This window comes from Malus domestica, chromosome 05 (genome assembly GCF_042453785.1).
Source record: "Malus domestica chromosome 05, GDT2T_hap1".
NCBI classification, from domain to species: domain Eukaryota; kingdom Viridiplantae; phylum Streptophyta; class Magnoliopsida; order Rosales; family Rosaceae; genus Malus; species Malus domestica.
In genome coordinates, this window is record NC_091665.1 from 35049958 (window position 1) to 35069527 (window position 19570).

The following is a 19570-nucleotide window of genomic DNA, read 5'->3' on the forward strand; positions in this document are numbered from 1 at the left end:
CTGTGAGAAACCCACCAACGATTTTGATGCCAAAACATTACATGGTCTTATCTATTTTAATGCCTATTCGCTAATCCAGTCGAATTAGTGGTCTTGAAACTTGAAATAGCAACAACAACAACAACAACAACAAAGCCTTTTCCCACTAATTGGGGTCGGCTATATGAATCCTAGAACGCCATTGCGCTCGGTTTTGTGTCATGTCTTCCGTTAGATCCAAGTACTCAAGTCTTTTCTTAGGGTCTCTTTCAAAGTTTTCCTAGGTCTTCCTCTACCCCTTCGGCCCTAAACCTCTGTCCCGTAGTCACATTTTCGAACCGGAGCGTCAGTAGGCCTTCTTTGCACATGTCCAAACCACCGGAACCGATTTTCTCTCATATTTCCTTCAATTTTGGCTACTCCTACTTTACCTCGGATATCCTCATTCCCAATCTTATCCTTTATCGTGTGCCCATACATCCCACGAAGCATCCTCATCTCCGCTACACCCATTTTGTGTACGTGTTAATGCTTCACTGCCCAACATTCTGTGCCATACAACATCGCTGGCCTTATTGCCATCGTATAAAATTTTCCCTTGAGCTTCAGTGGCCTACGACGGTCACACAACACGCCGGATGCACTCTTACACTTCATCCATCCAGCTTGTATTCTATGGTTGAGATCTCCATCTAATTCTCCGTTCTCTTGCAAGATAGATCCTAGGTAGCGAAAACGGTCACTTTTTGTGATCTTCGCTAGATTGCTCCGGTCATTAGTGTGGATAAGTATATAAATGGATAGAGATAGGAAAGCAAACACAAGATGTACGTGGTTCACCCAGATTGGCTACGTCCACGGAATAGAAGAGTTCTCATTAATTGTGAAGGGTTTACACAAGTACATAGGTTCAAGCTCTCCTTTAGTGAGTACAAGTGAATGATTTAGTACAAATGACATTAGGAAATATTGTGGGAGAATGATCTCGTAACCACGAAACTTCTAAGTACCGGAGTGTGGTATCGTCTTGACTTGCCTTATCTGTCTCATAGGTAGATGTGGCATCTTCTCTGGAAGTACTCTTCCTCCATCCAGGGGTGGTATCTGTAACTGGTGGAGATGCACAAGGTAATGTATCAATTTCACTTGAAGCTTACTTGTAGTTTCAGGCTTGGTCAAGCGCGATACAAACCATGTAGTAGGAGTCCCCCAAGTCGCCGGGCTAGGGGATCTGCTGAAAGAGGTGACAGACAAGGTAAGCAATCAGAGCTCCGGCTGATTGTTCACATTCTCCCTATCTTGCAGGCAGCATGAAGGATAAAGAGAAGAAAAATGAGAATAGATGATATGGGATACTTTTGCTTTTGAAGAAGTAACTTTCCACAGGCTTATTCTTGAACCGGGCTGGAGGGTTTTCTGGTTTCCTCCAGAGTATAAGGCCGACTGAAGAATTTGAGGGTCAAAACAAGTCCATCAAATCTAGAGTACGTTCGACCCTGCTGATATGGGATACTTTTTCTTTTGACAGAGTAGTGGATGTATCGGCACGTGTGCTGTTACGCTTGTCTCCACATGCTTCCTTGTATCCTTCTCACTTGCCCTATCTGTTCCTCAGGCAGATGCGGTATCTTCCCTGGAAGCATAAGATGTTGAAGATGAGTACTCGAGAGCAATGTCAGGTAAGTAATCATGTAAGGGGTTCCAGGCAGTCAGTTCATGGCTGGAAGCTTGATTCCAAGTGCTGATTGATTGCTCTCTTTCTCCTTGTCTTGCAGGTAAGAACAAGGCCAAAGGAAAAGACAGGGAAAAAGCATGATATGGGATACTCTTGCTTTTAACCCTGATGATATGAGATATTCTTGCTCTAGTATAGCTTGTTTACAGAGGTATTATCGGGGGGAAAGAAAGCTGAATATTTTGAAAGGCTTCGTTAGGAGTGCCATCTCAGATAAGAGAAAGGGTTGAGCATTTTTGCAGGTCTGCCTGTCCATTAGGGATGGAGGTCGACATATATAGGAGTCCCCCTAACATCAAGTAATAATGCTATTCCTTTACCCTGCTTGGTCATAACATAGTAGTGGGAGCTGCCAGCTTCACATGTTTTAACTCTGTTAGAGCACTTTGAAAAAGTGGTCTGTGGTATCTGGAAAGCTGATGTTGCGTGTGAAGATTACAGACAAGCTTTATCCAAGGAGATCCAGCTCTTGAAGTTGGGAAAGTGGTGCCTCTTCGGTTTTCGAACAAGCAATCCTGTCGGGGATCTGGCTCTCGAGATTCGGAGAACGATGCCTCTTCGATTTTTGAGAAAACAATCCTGCTGGGGGTCTGGCTCTCGAGATTCGGAGAGCGGTGTCTCTTCGATTTTTGAGAAAGTAATCATGTTGGGAGTCTGGCTCTCGAGATTCGGAGGGCGGTGCCTCTTCGATTTTGGAGCAAGCAATCTTGTTGGGAGTGTTTTCTCGAATGTGAGTAAAGGTTGGGCATGTTTGCTAGTCTACCTTGCCACAAAGCACAGAGGTTGACACAGGGACTTTCCAATTATCCAGCAGTGGTACTGTTCCTTTACCTTCTCTTCGATTTTTGAGAAAGTAATCATGTTGGGAGTCTGGCTCTCGAGATTCGGAGGGCGGTGCCTCTTCGATTTTGGAGCAAGCAATCTTGTTGGGAGTGTTTTCTCGAATGTGAGTAAAGGTTGGGCATGTTTGCTAGTCTACCTTGCCACGAAGCACAGAGGTTGACACAGGGACTTTCCAATTATCCAGCAGTGGTACTGTTCCTTTACCTTCTCTTCGATTTTTGAGAAAGTAATCATGTTGGGAGTCTGGCTCTCGAGATTCGGAGGGCGGTGCCTCTTCGATTTTGGAGCAAGCAATCTTGTTGGGAGTGTTTTCTCGAATGTGAGTAAAGGTTGGGCATGTTTGCTAGTCTACCTTGCCACGAAGCACAAAGGTTGACACACAGGGACTTTCCAATTATCCAGCAGTGGTACTGTTCCTTTACCCTTTCTTCGATTTTTGAGAAAGTAATCATGTTGGGAGTCTGGCTCTCGAGATTCGGAGGGCGGTGCCTCTTCGATTTTGGAGCAAGCAATCCTGTTGGGAGTGTTTTCTCGAATGTGAGTAAAGGTTGGCATGTTTGCTAGTCTACCTTGCCACGAAGCACAGAGGTTGACATACCGGGACTTTCCAATTATCCAGCAGTGGTACTGTTCCTTTACCCTTGTGGGTAATAATATGGTAGCTAGACCTTCAAAATTTATGTGTCTAAACTTTGTTAGTGTTGTTTCTTTGCAATTCTTTTACCCTTCTTGGTCAGAGCGATGTAGCGGGAGTTGCAAGCTTCACGTGTCTCAACTTTGTCAGAGAACTTTGGCAAAGTTATCTGTGGTACCCATGAGTTACTGTTGCGTATGGGAAGTGGGTGATTGAACAGTACGATTCATGTGCTTTCTACTTCGCCAGAAATCTTCGACAGAATGCCCATAATTTCCGCAAAGCTGAGTGTGCGTGTGACAGGTGCTGACAAGGCTGGAAAAGTAGGTGCCTCTTCGATTTCTGAGATCAGCCTTCGTGGTCTCTTAGCAGCCCAGCTTTTGAGAAAGCAAGCCTCTTCGATTTCTGAGATCGGCCTTCGTGGTCTTTGAACAGCCCAACTTTTGAGAAAGCAAACGCCTCTTCGATTTCTAAGATCAACCCTCGTGGTCTCTGAGCAGCCCAGCTTTTGAGAAAGCAAACGCCTCTTCGATTTCTGAGCAGGCGCCTCTTCGATTTCTGAAGCTTCGTCGAGTGCAGATTTTTATAGGGGCTGACATTAAGTTCCAAAGCACACTTGAATATCCACCAGTAGAAGCTCCATTCTTGCACTTCTAAGATCTTGATTTGTCCGACCTCTTCTCTCTTCAACACTTTTGAAAATGTCTGGCCCCTCTGACCGTCGTTTTGACTTGAACCTTGTTGAAGAGGCAGCCCCGCCTTCTCCAGACAACATATGGCGCCCATCCTTCGTCTCCCCTACTGGTCCTCTTACCGTTGGGGATTCCGTGATGAAGAATGATATGACCGCTGCGGTGGTCAGGAACCTTCTCACTCCCAAAGATAACAGACTACTTTCCAAACGGTCTGATGAGTTGGCTGTTAAGGATTCTCTGGCTCTCAGTGTTCAGCGTGCAGGTTCTGTGTCTAACATGGCCCAACGCCTATTTGCTCGAACCTGCCAAGTTGAATCATTGGCGGGTGAAGTGATGAGTCTCAAACAGGAGATTAGAGGGCTCAAGCATGAGAATAAATAGTTGCACCGGCTCGCACATGACTATGCTACAAACATGAAGAGGAAGCTTGACCAGATGAAGGAATCTGATGGTCAGGTTTTACTTGATCATCAGAGATTTGTGGGTTTGTTCCAAAGGCATTTATTGCCTTCGTCTTCTGGGGCTGTACCGCGTAATGAAGCTCCAAATGATCAATCTCTGATGCCTCCTCCTTCTAGGGTTTTGTCCAGTACTGAGGCTCCGAATGATCCCCCTCCGGTGCCTTCTCTTTCTGGGGCTTTACCGACTGCTGAGACTTCTCCTAAGCAACCTTTGTGAAGGCTCCCTCTTGTTTGTTTATTTTGACTCAAGTATATGTACATATTTGTAACTTATCGGGGATATCAATAAATAAGCTTTCCTTCATTTCAACGTATTGTGTTAAATACACCAAAGCCTTCTTCGCTAAGTTCTTTGAATTTTCTTTTGTTGAAGCTTGTATGTTGAAGCTTTGTGAGTGGAGCATGTAGGTTGAGGTAGTGTTCCCTTAATTTCCTGAGTGAGGAAAACTTCTCGGTTGGAGACTTGGAAAATCCAAGTCACTGAGTGGGATCGGCTATATGAATCTTAGAACGCCATTGTGTTCTGTCCTGTGTCATGTCCTCCGTTAGATCCAAGTACTCTAAGTCTTTTCTTAGGGTCTCTTCCAAAGTTTTCTTAGGTCTTCCTCTACCCCTTCGGCCCTGAACCTCTGTCCTATTAGGATTTTTATTGTAACCTAAGTCCTATGCAATAAATAGGACCTTGGGGTTAGCATATTTAGTGTGGCTCATTCGTGTGGCAATTTGTGAGTTTGTGAGTTAGAGAGCAATTTGGGAGAATCTTCTCCGTTAGTTTTGGTTTAGGGTTTGTAATTTGTGAGATTTGGGTTGTGAGAGTTTAAACACTTTTGTAATCTCCATTTGTTTAGTGAAATTTCTCGCCGTGCTTCGCTCGTGGACGTAGGCTTTACGCCGAACCACGTAAATCTCTTGTGTTAGTTTGAGATTGTTTGTTTTGACTTTCACCTACAACGTTGATATTGATACTTTGTTAGAACTCGCTTCCGTTTGCGCATAAAAGTACAACACATTTATTATGCTCATTGCCTCACCCACTATTTTTTGCCCAATGCCCATCCTAATTTCTTACTTATCAATTACATAATACATAATAATGTTGACATAAAGTTAAAATTAAAATAAGATAAAGAGTAGGAATGTACGCTATTCTCGAAAAAATGCCTCACTTGCATTTGCAGCAAACGACGGTTCTTTGAGCACCATTCTGTGCATTCTCTGTTCCAGGTACATTCTAAGTTTAATTTCTATACCACTACTGCTATACTAGTGTGGGTTCAATATATTGGTATTGAACTCATGAGACTCGTGAGTTCAAGAAATTGGTATCACACTCAACTTTTCCAACGCACTGTAAAAATGTCATCTTTGTATAAGTTCAATATATTAGTATCCTTACTTTTTCCGGCCTACTGTGGGAGGCCTGAGGATAAGAGATTTTACACTCATTAATGCAACTAGGAAAAAGTAGGCAGTCATCATAATATTTGTTCCAGAAGATAGACTTATCCATGTCATGTTCCATGCAAACTTCTAAAACTATACGCCTTGTTAATGTTTGATTTAGTTTTGATTGATGTTGCAAATACAAATCAGTGAGAGTGATTGATTTGTGAGCTGAAGGAAGAAGAGGAGAGAGCAAAATTGAAGACGTTGCTTCTATGTATAGGATTCGATTCTAACAGACGAGAGAGAGAGAGAGAGAGAGAGAGAGAGAGAGAGAGAGAGAGAGAGAGAGAGAGAGAGAGAGAGATAGAGAGAGAGAGAGAGAGAGAGAGGAAGTAACTGTTCCAATCCCACTAGCTCTATTGACGATATGGGAGAGAGAGAGGAATTAACTGTTCCAATCCCACTAGCTCTATTGACGACATGTACAACTGAACCATCTCATCTGCTATAACAGATGGCACTAATCTAGCCTATAGCTAGTTCTAGTTTCAGCACTTCATTACAAAATAAGAACCAAGAACACAAAATACAGAAATTGAACAAAGTGTAATCAGCTTCAAAGCTTAAGTCCTAACACTTCCTTCCAAGCTTGTAGCTGATTTCACACCAATGAGAAATTGTTCCCACTACAAGGCCAGACTCACTGTCACTTCCATCCGTCTTGCACAATTTCTCATTTACTGGAAGTGGAGTTGCCACTAACGTAGCCTTATAGCCCAAATATCTCAAGTAACTTTATTGCATATTTCTTTTGGTGAATGATGATGCTCATTTCAGTTTGAACAACTCTCGTTCCCAAAAAGTGGTATAATAATCTCAAATCAGTCATTTCATAATATTGCATCATATCACTCTTGAATTCTTCAAGCATTGTTGGAAAACTACCAATATAAACAATGTCATCAACATACGAAGAGATAGTGATTGTAACTAAGCTTTCATTTGATTTGGTGTAAAGAGTAGCTTCATTAGGACTTTTTTAGAACCCAGCCTTGGTAAAATAAGAATATATCAAATATAACAACACCATATATTTGGTAATATTTGTGAAGTGAGAAATTACGTTAGGCTATAGTCAACAAAAATCTGTAGAGAAAGTGAACTGCTGAAATAAGAGGAAAAAGGTAGAGGAAAGAGATGCAAGTTCATTGAATGAGAAGCAAGCACACAAGAAAATGCACACATAAGAACCAATAAATATGTTGTAGGCATAATTTACTAAGCAATTATAGAGGCCAGAAAGAGAAAGAGGGTGAGGCATAGAGAGAGAGAAGAAAGAGATGTGTAATTGTGAGGTGTGTGTTATTCCATCCCATTGTGCCTTTATTTATAGTAGTAGAGAAGGTTAATTCCTTATCCTAATAGGATTACAACCCTAATAGGATAATATATAGTCTAAGAGATATGGTAGAATCCCATAAGGATATCCTAGATATGTTAAGATTTACACAATCACATTCATTATCTAATAGGACTACAACACTCCCACTTGAGTGTGTAAATACTCAAACAAATAGCGCATTAGTTCTTCAGCGATGAAGCAAGTATAGTGATGAAGTGTTTGGCACAATGAGCGAATGCGAGTCTCAAATTAACGGAAGAATGCATAAAAGGTAAAACTCACAAACCCTCGCTGTGGTAAAACCCAAGGTGGGAGAAAAACCCATAAACTAAGGAGAAAAGTGAGAAGTTGCATTAAGTCAAAATTATACATCTTATGGACGCAAGTACTTTCAGAATAGCGAAAAAACATCTTTAATACCAATTCAGTGGTTACGTGTAGGCATAGTGCTGCAGCTATACTAATAGATCAACAGCGAATGAGATGTCCTTTCTAATTGCAATCAACAGCGAATGAGATGTCATTTCTAATTGCAATGAACTAAGTACAACAAGCGCAAAGTTGAACTCAAATATGGAACTTCGGATTCCATAACCTCTTAAAGGGTCTCATTTGCATATAGCGTATGGAAGATTATAGGTATACTCAAAGGAAAAACCTTCGGGGTGTAGTTTAACTGGTAGACCAAAGTACCGTCAGAGCAACGCTTGAACTTTAAGTCAAGATGAGTTTTCCCAAGATCCTTCATCTCAAATTCCTTATTCAGGTGTGAGATAGTTTTCTCAAGCTCTTCCAGAGTCTTAGTGAGATTCATGTCATTTGACGTAAACTGTAACTCTAGCAATACAGAATAAGACTTCATAGTTTAACACGCAAGGGCTTACTTCATATCCTTAACTGATCAAATAATCACTTAGACGGGTATACCACATCCGCCAAATTGTTTTAATCTGTAAGTGAACGCCTCAAACAAGTTGAGAGGGTGTTTCGTGGTTTGGAACTATTTGAACCAGTCCATGCAATTCTTCGAGAACTTACATGTAAATCTCCGTATCAATATCCCCCATGGAAAAACACTAACCACATTTCATAATGCTGCTGTCAATCACATGGGTTTGAGAAAAACCTTGTGCCGTAAAATGTGCATCATATCGCACTATTTCATTCATCTCATTAAACTTTCTTTCCCACTTGTAACACAACAAGTTTACCTTGGGCAGTACAGGAATGATAGGTCCAAAACACACCTTGGTAAGGAATTTAACCTGGATTGCAATTTCGGTTGTCCAATCAGTTATACGTTGTCACTAATCAACGAAACATGGTTCGGTATCTTTCATTTATATCAACAACTACCATATAAGTGAAAACATTATCGATGATAATTTCATTTCAATTCCATTTTCTCATCTAAACTAGTATACTGGACCAAGAACTTCAAGTCTCAGGAGTAATTCGGATAAATCTCATGAGATGTAAATCATTTGAGATAACGATCAAGTATAGATTCATTTAGTGTCATATCTTCCTCTTCTAGGGAAATGAATCTGATGATTGAGTGATTAGTCATGCTCCAGGCCAAGACAGATTGATTGGCTATCTGCCGGTGTACCGGACTGTCCAACATGGATGGCCAAACCGTCCAACAAGGACGTCACACCCTTCGGGAATGTTGACTCAACATCCATTTAAGTACCTCTATCCTTGCAGGCATGTTTGCAGCTAGTATATGATCTCGTCACTTTAGCTAGATCAGAGAAATGTGTCTGGAGCAATATTATGAAAGCTAGAATTCATTGCACTTGCTTATCACACTTGTGTGGTACGAGGATTGAGATTAGGCATAATGGGTAACGTCCAAGCAAATTTGCACCGTTCTACAAGAACGTTAACGTTCTTATCTCCCCCTAACGGTGAGAAGACTGTCTCATTGAAGTGAAAATCCGCAAATGAACAATCAAGAGATCGTTTACAAGGGCTCTAAGAGAGCTAAGGTGAAGGAAAATCTTAATCGACAAAGATTCACATTCTACTTTAATGACCCATGTTGGTACGTTGCGACGACTCAACTTGGCACATGGAATGCACACCCAAATGCGTAAATACGAAGAGTTAGGTTCGTACCCAGTAACCAACTGTGACGTCAAATAAGTTGGGTGGCAAGGGGCCTCAAGGCAGACCAACATAGCTGCGTACAAGATTGCATAGCCTTTGGCAGAAATCGAAAACTTAGTGCGATCAATTAAATTGCGCTTTATAATTGCTCTACGAAGATGTTTTAGGGTGAATATAGGAATTCGATGTTCAATTATAAGCCCAATAGACATGCAATACTTTATCAAAAAATCGTCGATATAAACTCTTCCGCATTATCCAGTCTCCCAGACTTTATGGGATAAGTAGGGTGGTGAACCCTTAAAATTGGCCAGGAGGTTTAGCAGCAATGTGCATTGATAAACATGTGACAAGTTTGTTGATTGATTAACCAGAACCATAAATATTTATATGGTTAGCATTTTGGTTGGATTAGTCCACATATATTCCCTTGAATCCATTGTGAAAAGAGGGCCATTTTCGTGTTTTTGCTAAGGAAGATTAGCAAATCAATTTCCCAAACGAGTAGGCTTGACAAAGTGTGCATGTAAGCACAAGATCTTTACTTCGGGTAAGAAGATGTGTCGTGGCATCACTGTTCGACTTAAGTGTCCCAAATCGTCGTGCCAAAGCAAATGAACTGCTTGAATCACCCGGCTGCAGGCCGGTCACATGTGGCGTGTTCCTAGTAAGGAGACAGTGCTCTTCAGGCTCATCTTTGGAGATGGTGCAAAGATTTTAAATATTCTTAAAACTCAATGATGTTCGTCCGAAACAGGAAGAATATAAGGTCTCTGACATGGTAATTTAGTACCATTCATACAACGAGGACCATGCCAATGCTCTTAATCAGGTTGGATAGATCTAAAATCATTGTTAGAGATGTGATTTAGGTGTAAAGTTAGTGTGCGTAGTATCGCATTCATCGAGACAACTAACTTTCTCACGTTCGTACCTAATCACGTGTTTAATTGAATTCGGTCACATGTATACAAGAAACATGATTCAATTAACTCATTTTCGAGGACAAGATCGATAAGATTATCCATAACTAAAACAAACACCAAATGTGAATCCAAGAACATAAAAATGTTCATAAAGTAAACAAAAGTTACTAGGGGGATTTGGCCAACAAGGCCATCCATGTCAAAATTCTGATTTTCCAACGATGTTTGTTGGAGCAAAATTAGTCTCACATATTGACTACTAGAATGGTACTCCTCAACAACATTGGTAGTGGCACAAACAGGTGCATAACCAATGATCTATTCTATTGAGATGGAAGTAGATTCTGTAGGGTTGAGGTTTATAAATATTATCCCTTCTTCTTGAAGTTTTAGGTCTTAGGTACCAATGATCACGCTTCAGGCATGATGTCATACGTTAGCTAGCCCTAATCCTACCATAAGTTGTAAAAACAAACTTGAAATTGGATTGTGAGAGAGACAGAGCCAGACTTGGGTTCAGTAGGCTCCAGCGGAAGCTTGAGGGGTTTGTTCGGTATGCCTCTGCCGAAGCAGAGCAATACAGTTCGATGCATCTTTGCCGAAGCAAAGCATGCCTCTTCGGTGCATCCTTGCCGAAGTAGGGTATCACCATTTGGTAGGCTTTGACTGAACTGGGTTTATACCATTTGGTAGACTCCAGCCGAAGCTGGGCTTGTCCCGTGTGTTGAGCTCGACCCAAAAAAGCCAGCAGCCTTGCTGCTGGGCTTTCTATTTCTCGGCCCATGGCCTACAACCATGTTTGGGTTGCTTTGCAACAACCTTGAGGCCTACATGCGTTTAGGGCTTTGCCCTACTCACGGAACCTAAGCCCAATTCTATTAGGCTATGGTTTTTCGAATCCAATGCTATTTTTTTGGCATTTTAAATAATTTTAACCCGAATGTTATTATTATTTTTGCTTCTACGATCGATCTTGTATGGTCCGATCTATTGAATTAATTAAAGTAACCTGCAGTCCATTATCTGACAATTAATCTAAAATTATTGGCCTGAAGTCCACTTTTTGGCATTAACGATTCAATAAATTATTTCGCTTCTTTGGACCGTTGACTATCTTTCGTAGTCCTGAAACACTCACACTTGGATTCCTGAAGCAATCCATAAATTCACTACACTTTATTGTATATTGTATTCTTGCAGGTACCCCTATATGAACTAAATGTTCATATATAAATCGAACATGTAGTTTCGAATTTAGTGCCTTTGAAATCTGAAATTTTCATTCAAAACTTACCACATGAAACCTATAGCTTTCATGCTTAAATTAAACCAATACATGTCTATAGAACCTGTATGTTCTACAATATATGTCTATGGCTTTCTATATGACTAACCACATTTTGGTGTACCCTCTGTTTTAGGGACATGTCGAACTTGAACAAACACGATTTCACCGCTTTGGAAGTCTTCAGAAGAAACTACCTGAAGTGGGTTTAAGACGTGAAGCTCCATCTTATTGCAAAGGGTTTTAGAGCTACGATCGAGGAACCTATCAACGATGAACTCATCGATGAAGCTCAGAAAGCTACTGTTATGATCTTTATTTGAAGACGCATTCATGATGCACTGTAGACTGAGTACCTCGCAGAGGAGGATCCATGTACCCTCTGGCTCGCTCTGACGGATCATTTTGATCACAAGAAAGACATCTACTTGCCTAAAGTAAGACACGACTGGCAGCATTTACGCTTCCAAGACTTCAAGTCTATGAATGAATTTAACTCTAAAGTTTGTAAATCTGATCACTGCTTAAGTTTTTTAAAGAGAACTTAACTGAACAATATCTCCTAGAAAATACCTATTCGATCTTCAATGCCACCAATATTGTCATGTAGCAATAATATAGGGCACAACAATTCACCAAATTTTCGGATTTGATTTGTTATATTTCTCGCTGAAAAGCAGAACCAGTTTTTGATGAAGAATCATCAAGCTCAACCTACTAGCTCGAACGCTCCGCCTGAAGCACATACGACTAATTCTAGCAACCACAACCGACGGAAACCCCATTGTGGCCATGGTAATGGGTGGAAAGGCCCACCACGGGCCCAAGGTCCACTGAATAGAAGCCCATCCAAGGGAGGAAATTTGACCCAGAAGCGCAAACCCCTTGCCCCTAAGGCACCAAACTTTAAGAACAAGGGAAAAGCTATTGTTTAATCAAATTCCACTAAACTGGACATGTGCTACCGTTGTGGATCAAAGGATCATGGGTCATGCGTATGCCGAGCTACCCCCAAGGTTATTGCCAAGTATCATTCCCGTCGTGAGACTAACTTTGTGCATGTGAAACATCCCGAATATGCTACTACAACTCTGGAGGTTTCAGATTTTCAAAAGGCATCCTCTCATATGGAAGAATAAAGTTTATTTTTCAAGACATGTTTTTAGGGTGTTTTACCCCTAGTGGCCAAAACCACTAGAAGTGGCCAAACCCACTAGGAGTGGCTGAAGCCCCCTCTTAAATTTTGGTTTATGGTTTAATTGTTGGACAATTTTTCTAAGTATTTGAAATTATTTGTTTGGATTGGTTTGTTTTGAACTATGGATATTATTTCTCGATTTGATTAATTGAATGAATGGAATTATATTTATGCATGTGACTGATTCAATTAATTTATTTCTAGGTATAACTAGTGGGGAAGTTAGTTGTCTAGCTGATAGTGCAACCACGCATACCATATTACGTGAAACACTAGTTTACTAACTTCGTACCTAAGAATGCACTTCTGACAACCCTCTCAAGCCCATCCAACCTAATAGAAAGATACGGAAATACCTGTATAATGTTATCCAATGGTACTGAATTAATCATTAAAGAGGCACTCTATTCTCCACATTCCGAAAGAACGTTGTTGAGATTTAGAGATATTCAAGATAATCAATATCATATTGAAACCACCGAAGAGAATTGTTGTTAATTTCTTTGTATCACTTCTTACAAATATGGCTGAAAGCGTATTCATGAGAAGCTGGAACTTCTTTCGAGTGGGTTGTATATAACAACCATTTGAGCACTTGAGACATACCATATGGCCGGCCTTATGGCTGGGTTCCAGGACACTCTCCTACTTTGGCATGAATGAATGGGACATCTCGAATGAGATATGATGCACCATATCCTAAAAGGATCATATGGGCATCGCTTAAAATCTTATCCAGACCGTTCACTTTGCAAAGCATGCTCCATGAGGAAGTTGAACATTCAACCCTTAATTACAAAGATTATTCACGACCCCTCATAAATTTCTTCAGATGATTCAAGGGGATATTTGTGGATCTATCCAACTAACATGCGGACCATTTAGATATTTCATGGTGTTGGTTGATGCATCTACACGATGGTCACATGTTTGCTTATTGTCCACACACAATACTGCATTTGTGAAACTCTTAACACAAATTATCAAGCTTAGGGCTCACCACCCTAATTATTCGATCAAATCGATTGGACTAGATAATGCTAAAGAGTTTACGTCACAGACTTTTGACGATTATTGTATGTCTGTTGGGATTGAAGTTGAACATCTTGTACCTCATGTTCATACCCAAAACGACCTGGCAGAAACTTTCATAAATCGCCTTCAAACGATAGGTCGGACTTTGGTTATGAGAACCAACTTGCCGATATCTGCCTGCTGCCATATTGCACTCAACTATGTTGGTCCGCCTGAGGCCCACTGCTACCTAACCTCATTCACTATTACAGTTGGTTACTAGATACGAGCCTAACGTCTCATATTTACATGTGTTTGGGTGCACATTCTATGTGCCAATAACATCGCCACTACATACCAAAATGGGTCCTCAAAAAAAAATGGAAATCTATATTGGTTATGATTTGCCAGCAATTATTCATTACTTAGAGTCCTTGACAAACGATTTATTTACCCCATGTTTTACAGATTGTCAATTCGATGAGACAGTCTTCCTGTCGTTAGAGGGAGACAATATCACTAACGTTCATATAGAACACCATGAATTGTCGTGGATTACTCCCACTATGTCTCAAGCAGATCCTCGCACCCCTTAGTTTGAAACTGAAGTACCACGCATTTTAGATCTTCAGAACATTTCTCAAAGAATGCCGGATGCTTTTACTGATCTAACAAAGGTGACGAGATCATATATACCCACTGCAAACACACCTGCAAAGATAAATGTACTTAATATACGTCGTATGACCATCGTGGAAGGCCGAACCGACCCCGAGGGTGGGGCAACTGCACCTCCCACACGGCATGGTACACTAGCGACTAGCCAATCATCTACTCTAACCCTGAGGCATGGCAAACCTCCTAGTTCAAAGGATTTACAACTCTGGAAGAAGAAAACGACACAAACTAGTGAACCTAGTTTGAATCCGACCATTGCTTACTCATTTATTCCAACGTATGAGGTTATTCTAGATTACATAGTTTTGGATGAGGTTTGAAATCGGAATGAGATGATTGTCGATGATGCATTGGCGTATACAGTTACTTCGGACATCATGCTTAGCAATGATATTGAACCATGTTCCTTTAATGAATGTCGACGTAGAACGGATTGGTCAAACTAGAAACAAGTAATCCAGGTCGAACTCGATTTGCTTGCGAAATGTAAGATGTTTGGGATTCTAGCTCATACTCCACCACATGTGAAGCCCGTGGGCTACAAGTGGGTTTTTGTAAGGAAGCGTAATGAGAATAATGAAATAGTGAGATACAAGGCATGCCTCGTGGTGTAAGGCTTCTCTCAATGCCCTAGGATTGATTACGAGGAGACATATTCCCCTATAATGGACGTCAAAACTTTCTGCTACCTTATCAGTTTGGTAGTTTCTGAAAAACTGAATATGTAGAGTTCTAGACCACAGAACTTCCTCGATTAGATTGAGGAGATCACTTTACGGATTGAAACAATCTGAGTGGATGTGGTATAACTGTCTGAGTGAATATTTGATAAGTTAAGGTTATGTGAACAACGAACTATGCTCATGTGTGTTCATTAAGAAGTCACATTCTGGATTTACGATCGTTGGAGTTTATGTCGATGACATGAACCTCATCAGAACTTCCGCAGAGCTTGGGAAAATTGCCACGCACTTGAAATCAGAATTTAAGATGAAAGATCTTGGAAAAACTCGATATTGTATCAGCCTGCAGATCAAGCATTATTCGGATAGAATCCTAGTACATCAATTGAATTACACCCATAAGGTGTTGCGACGTTTTAATGAGAATAAAGCGAAGCTTTCAAGTACTCCTATGGTTGTTCGGACATTAGATGCTAAACGAGATCCCTTCCGTCCCAAGGAAGATGAGGAAGAGATTTTGGAGCCTAGAGTTCCATACCTAAGTGCAATTAGTGCTTTATTGTACTTGGCTCAATGCACTAGACTTGACATTTCCTTCGTTATTAATCTTTTGGCTAGATACAGCAACGCGCCTACACGCAGACACTGGAATGGTGTTAAAGACGTACCTTAAGGGTACGATAGATTTGGGCTTGTTCTACACCCATGAAACTTCGAGATGAGTCATCACCCCCCTTAGTTCTCGGGTTTATTCTCGCATCGTTGGTTACGCAAATACTAGTTAACTGTCTGACCCACATAGAGCACGTTCTCAAACAAGTTATGTCTTTACCATTGAAGACACTGCTATCTTGGAGGTCTACCAAGCAAGGACTTCTTCGAACCATGTTGAGATTCTTGCCCTGTATGAAGCCTCGCGAGAGTGCTTTTGGTTGAAAGCAGTTATGGAACATATTCGAAGCACTAATGGTCTTACTTCTGTCATTGACCTTCCTATGACGATCTTTAAAGACAATGCAACATGTATCGAGCAGTTAAAGAAGGAATACATCAAGGGAGATAACATCAAGCACATAACGCCGAAGTTCTTTTACAGTATTACTCTCACCAGCAACAACAGCATCAGAACATTAAAGTCAAGCAAATCCATTCCCAAGACAACTTGGTCGATCTCTTCACCAAGTCATTACCCCTAAGTCTACTTTTCAAAAGCTCTCCAAGAAATCAGTATGCGTAAATTGTCTGAGTTGAATTGCCTGTAGTTCTCTTATTTGGAAGTATGTCTAACTCAGTGGGAGTATCTAGAAGCATACTCACTTAATCTTAATGTACTCTTTTTCCTACGATTATGAGCATTTTTCCCATTGGGTTTTGCTACCTAATGAGGTTTTGATGAGGCAACCATCCTGGGATGACCATACTCCGTTGAGTTCACTACTTTCTTCCTCTTTGACGTTTGCTTTAGACATTATGCATACTTCTCACCTTTAGTCTATGGGTTTTTGCCTACCTCAAGCGTTACCATAGCGAGGTTTTGTGAGTTTTACTACCGATGCATACTTACTTTCTTATATTTGAGACTCGCATTTACTCTTTGTGCCGACGACTTCGTCAACTGTTTTACCTCATCTGCTGAAAATCTGATGCAAAGTTTTGTTTGAGTATTTACACACTCAAGGGGGAGTATCTTTGTATATTCCCTTTAGTAGTTTAATTCCTATTAGAGATGTAATCTTTTTAGGGTAAGGATTCTACCTATCCTACTACTATAAATAAAGGCATAAGGGGGTGATACAACACACGTCTCAAAATTATATATCTCTCATCTCTCTATTGATGCCAACCCTTCTCCCTTTTTGTCATAAATACAGTTCAGTCAAATAGGCCTACAACATGAATAATATTATCTACAATAAGGGAGAAGGGATAGGCTTAGCCTCATAACAGGCTAGCAATAATGTGGTTCAAATTCGCTTTTACTAAGAAAAAAAACCTAAGACCTCTCACGTAAAAGTGAAAAGGAATACCACTACACCGTAGTACTAAATGGCGACTACACCTAGATTTGAATGCATTCTTTGAATCTTGTTAAATACTACTTTGACTACACCATGATCGAACAATTTGGAAAAATAACCAAAAGGTAGACCATGAATAGAATTTTAACCAACCATCATAATTTCATATAATTCTAACCAAAATTTGATGTAAAAATACTTAAACACCCTTGTTCAGTTGGAACCTTGTCACGATACTCCTTCAATCTCTTCTTAATAGATGGTTGTATCTGCACCCTTTCTGATTCATTCAATGCTTTCCTCTCCTGATCCCTCTGAGCATGCAACTCCTTTTCTATGACCATCTATTCAATCTCATCGTCGGTAAGATTTAAAAAAACAAAAAATTTCAAAGTGTTTTAATTTTTTTTTTAAATTTTAATTAACTACACCCTGATTTTAAAATGTTTTAAATTCTTTTAAAATCCTAACGGCACATAATCAAACTCAAATTTGAGAGGATTTTAAAAGACTTTATATCTTGACTATACCTCCTTAGACTTTATTCTTTAATTTCCAAACATAACAATTATTTTTTTCTATTACAAAGCTTATGTTATGCTACTAATAATACTACAGTCTAGTGGTAGACCTCTTCACTTGTAAATGAGAGGTCTTAGGTTCGATTCTCGTCAAATGCAAATTTGACCCGCATTATTACTAGCTCATTGTGAGGCTAAGCCTACCCCCTCCTCCAAGGCCACCCCTCCCCTTTAGTATAGATAATATCATTTGTGAAAAAGCTTATGTTGTGCTTAACTATTAGTGTATGCCATTTATGTTAGATCCCACAATCCTTGGCCGGAAGTGTGCCGACGAAGACGTCCGGCCCTTAAGGGGGGTGAATTGTTAGATCCCACATTACCTAGGGGAGTGGATCCTCTATGCTTTAAATGTACATGCCCACCTCCATATAACACGAAGCCTTTTGGGAGCTCACTAGCTTCGGAGTTAATCGGAACTCTGAAGTTAAGCGAGTTTGGGCGAGAGCAATCTTAGGATGCGTGACCCATTGGGAAGTTCTTGTCTGAGCTCCCAGAAACAAAAACTATGAGGGCGTGGCCGGGGCCCAAAGCGAACAATATTATGTTGCAGCGGAGTCGAGACTGGGATATGACAATTTGGTATCATAACCAATCCTTGGCAGGAAGTGTGCCAATGAGGACGTCGAGCCCCTAAGGGGAGTGGATTGTTAGAACCCACATCGCCCAAGGGAGTGGATCATCTATGCCTTAAATGTACATGCCCACCTCCATATAGCACGAGGCCTTTTGGGAGCTCACTAACTTCAGGGTTCATCGAAACTCTGAAGTTAAGTGAGTTCGCGCGAGAGCAATCCTAGGATGGGTGACCCACTGGGAAGTTCTCATGTGAGTTCCTAGAAACAAAACCGTGAGGGCATGGTCGGGGCCAAAAGCGGATAATATCGTGCTACGACGAAGTTGAACCCAAGATGTAGTAGAGCCCGGGTCGGGATGTGACAATTTGCCAAGATTTAAAGTCAATAAGTCCTGATTAGTGCTAATGAAACATGGTTTATAAGCCATATTAAGTCCTTTCTCTTTCAGAAACCCACCAACCCACCCTTTCGTGCCTATTTGCTAATGTAGTCAAATCAGTGAACTTGCAAGCAGAAAATCTGGCGGCTAATAATTTCAATATTGATTTTACATTTGAAAAGTTTTGAAGGAGTTTCTCAAAATGTCCAAATAATTCATTAGAGACGCTAGATTTATCTGATTGTGGTATGCAAAGCCAACTACTAGCCTCCTTAGGATTAGGAATGTTTTGCATAATCTCAACCTTATGTACAATAATTTGTGGAGCTCAATTCCAGATTTCATCGAAAACTTGTCATCCTTGATAACACTAGACCTCTCTTCTAATAATATGAAGGGCTCCATTCCACAAAGTATTGGGCAACTCTCTCAGCTAGTTTCCCTCGATCTTTTTGGTAATTCATGAGAAGGTATTCTAACAAAAACCCATTTCATAAATCTTACTAGATTGCAAGATTTTCAAATAGGAGATACAAAGGGACCAATATCTCTCTTGTAAGGACTAATAATGATCTTGTCTATATCCAATATGAAAACAAGTAACACAATGATCAATATAAAATCAAAATAGTGGATTAAGTACCACCTAATCATCTGTTTTCATGAGGATCGAACAGACCATTATCTTGGCTATTCATAAATTATATGGTCACTCGCTGTTAAACGTGATATTGACGATGAAGAATAAATGAATATTTTTTGTAAGAAATAACTGCGAACATGTGGTTGCAACGAACTCTCTTCCTTTGGGAGGGACATGGCATAAAACAAGAGCAGTGATTGCGATGGGCCTATTGGAGTAACCAAGTCACCAATGGCAAAGGAAATGGGAAGCAGAAGAAGACATAAACGTAGACGCCAGACGAGACTTATTTGAGCACCATCCCATGATCCCATCAACAACGGACCGACCCAGCTCA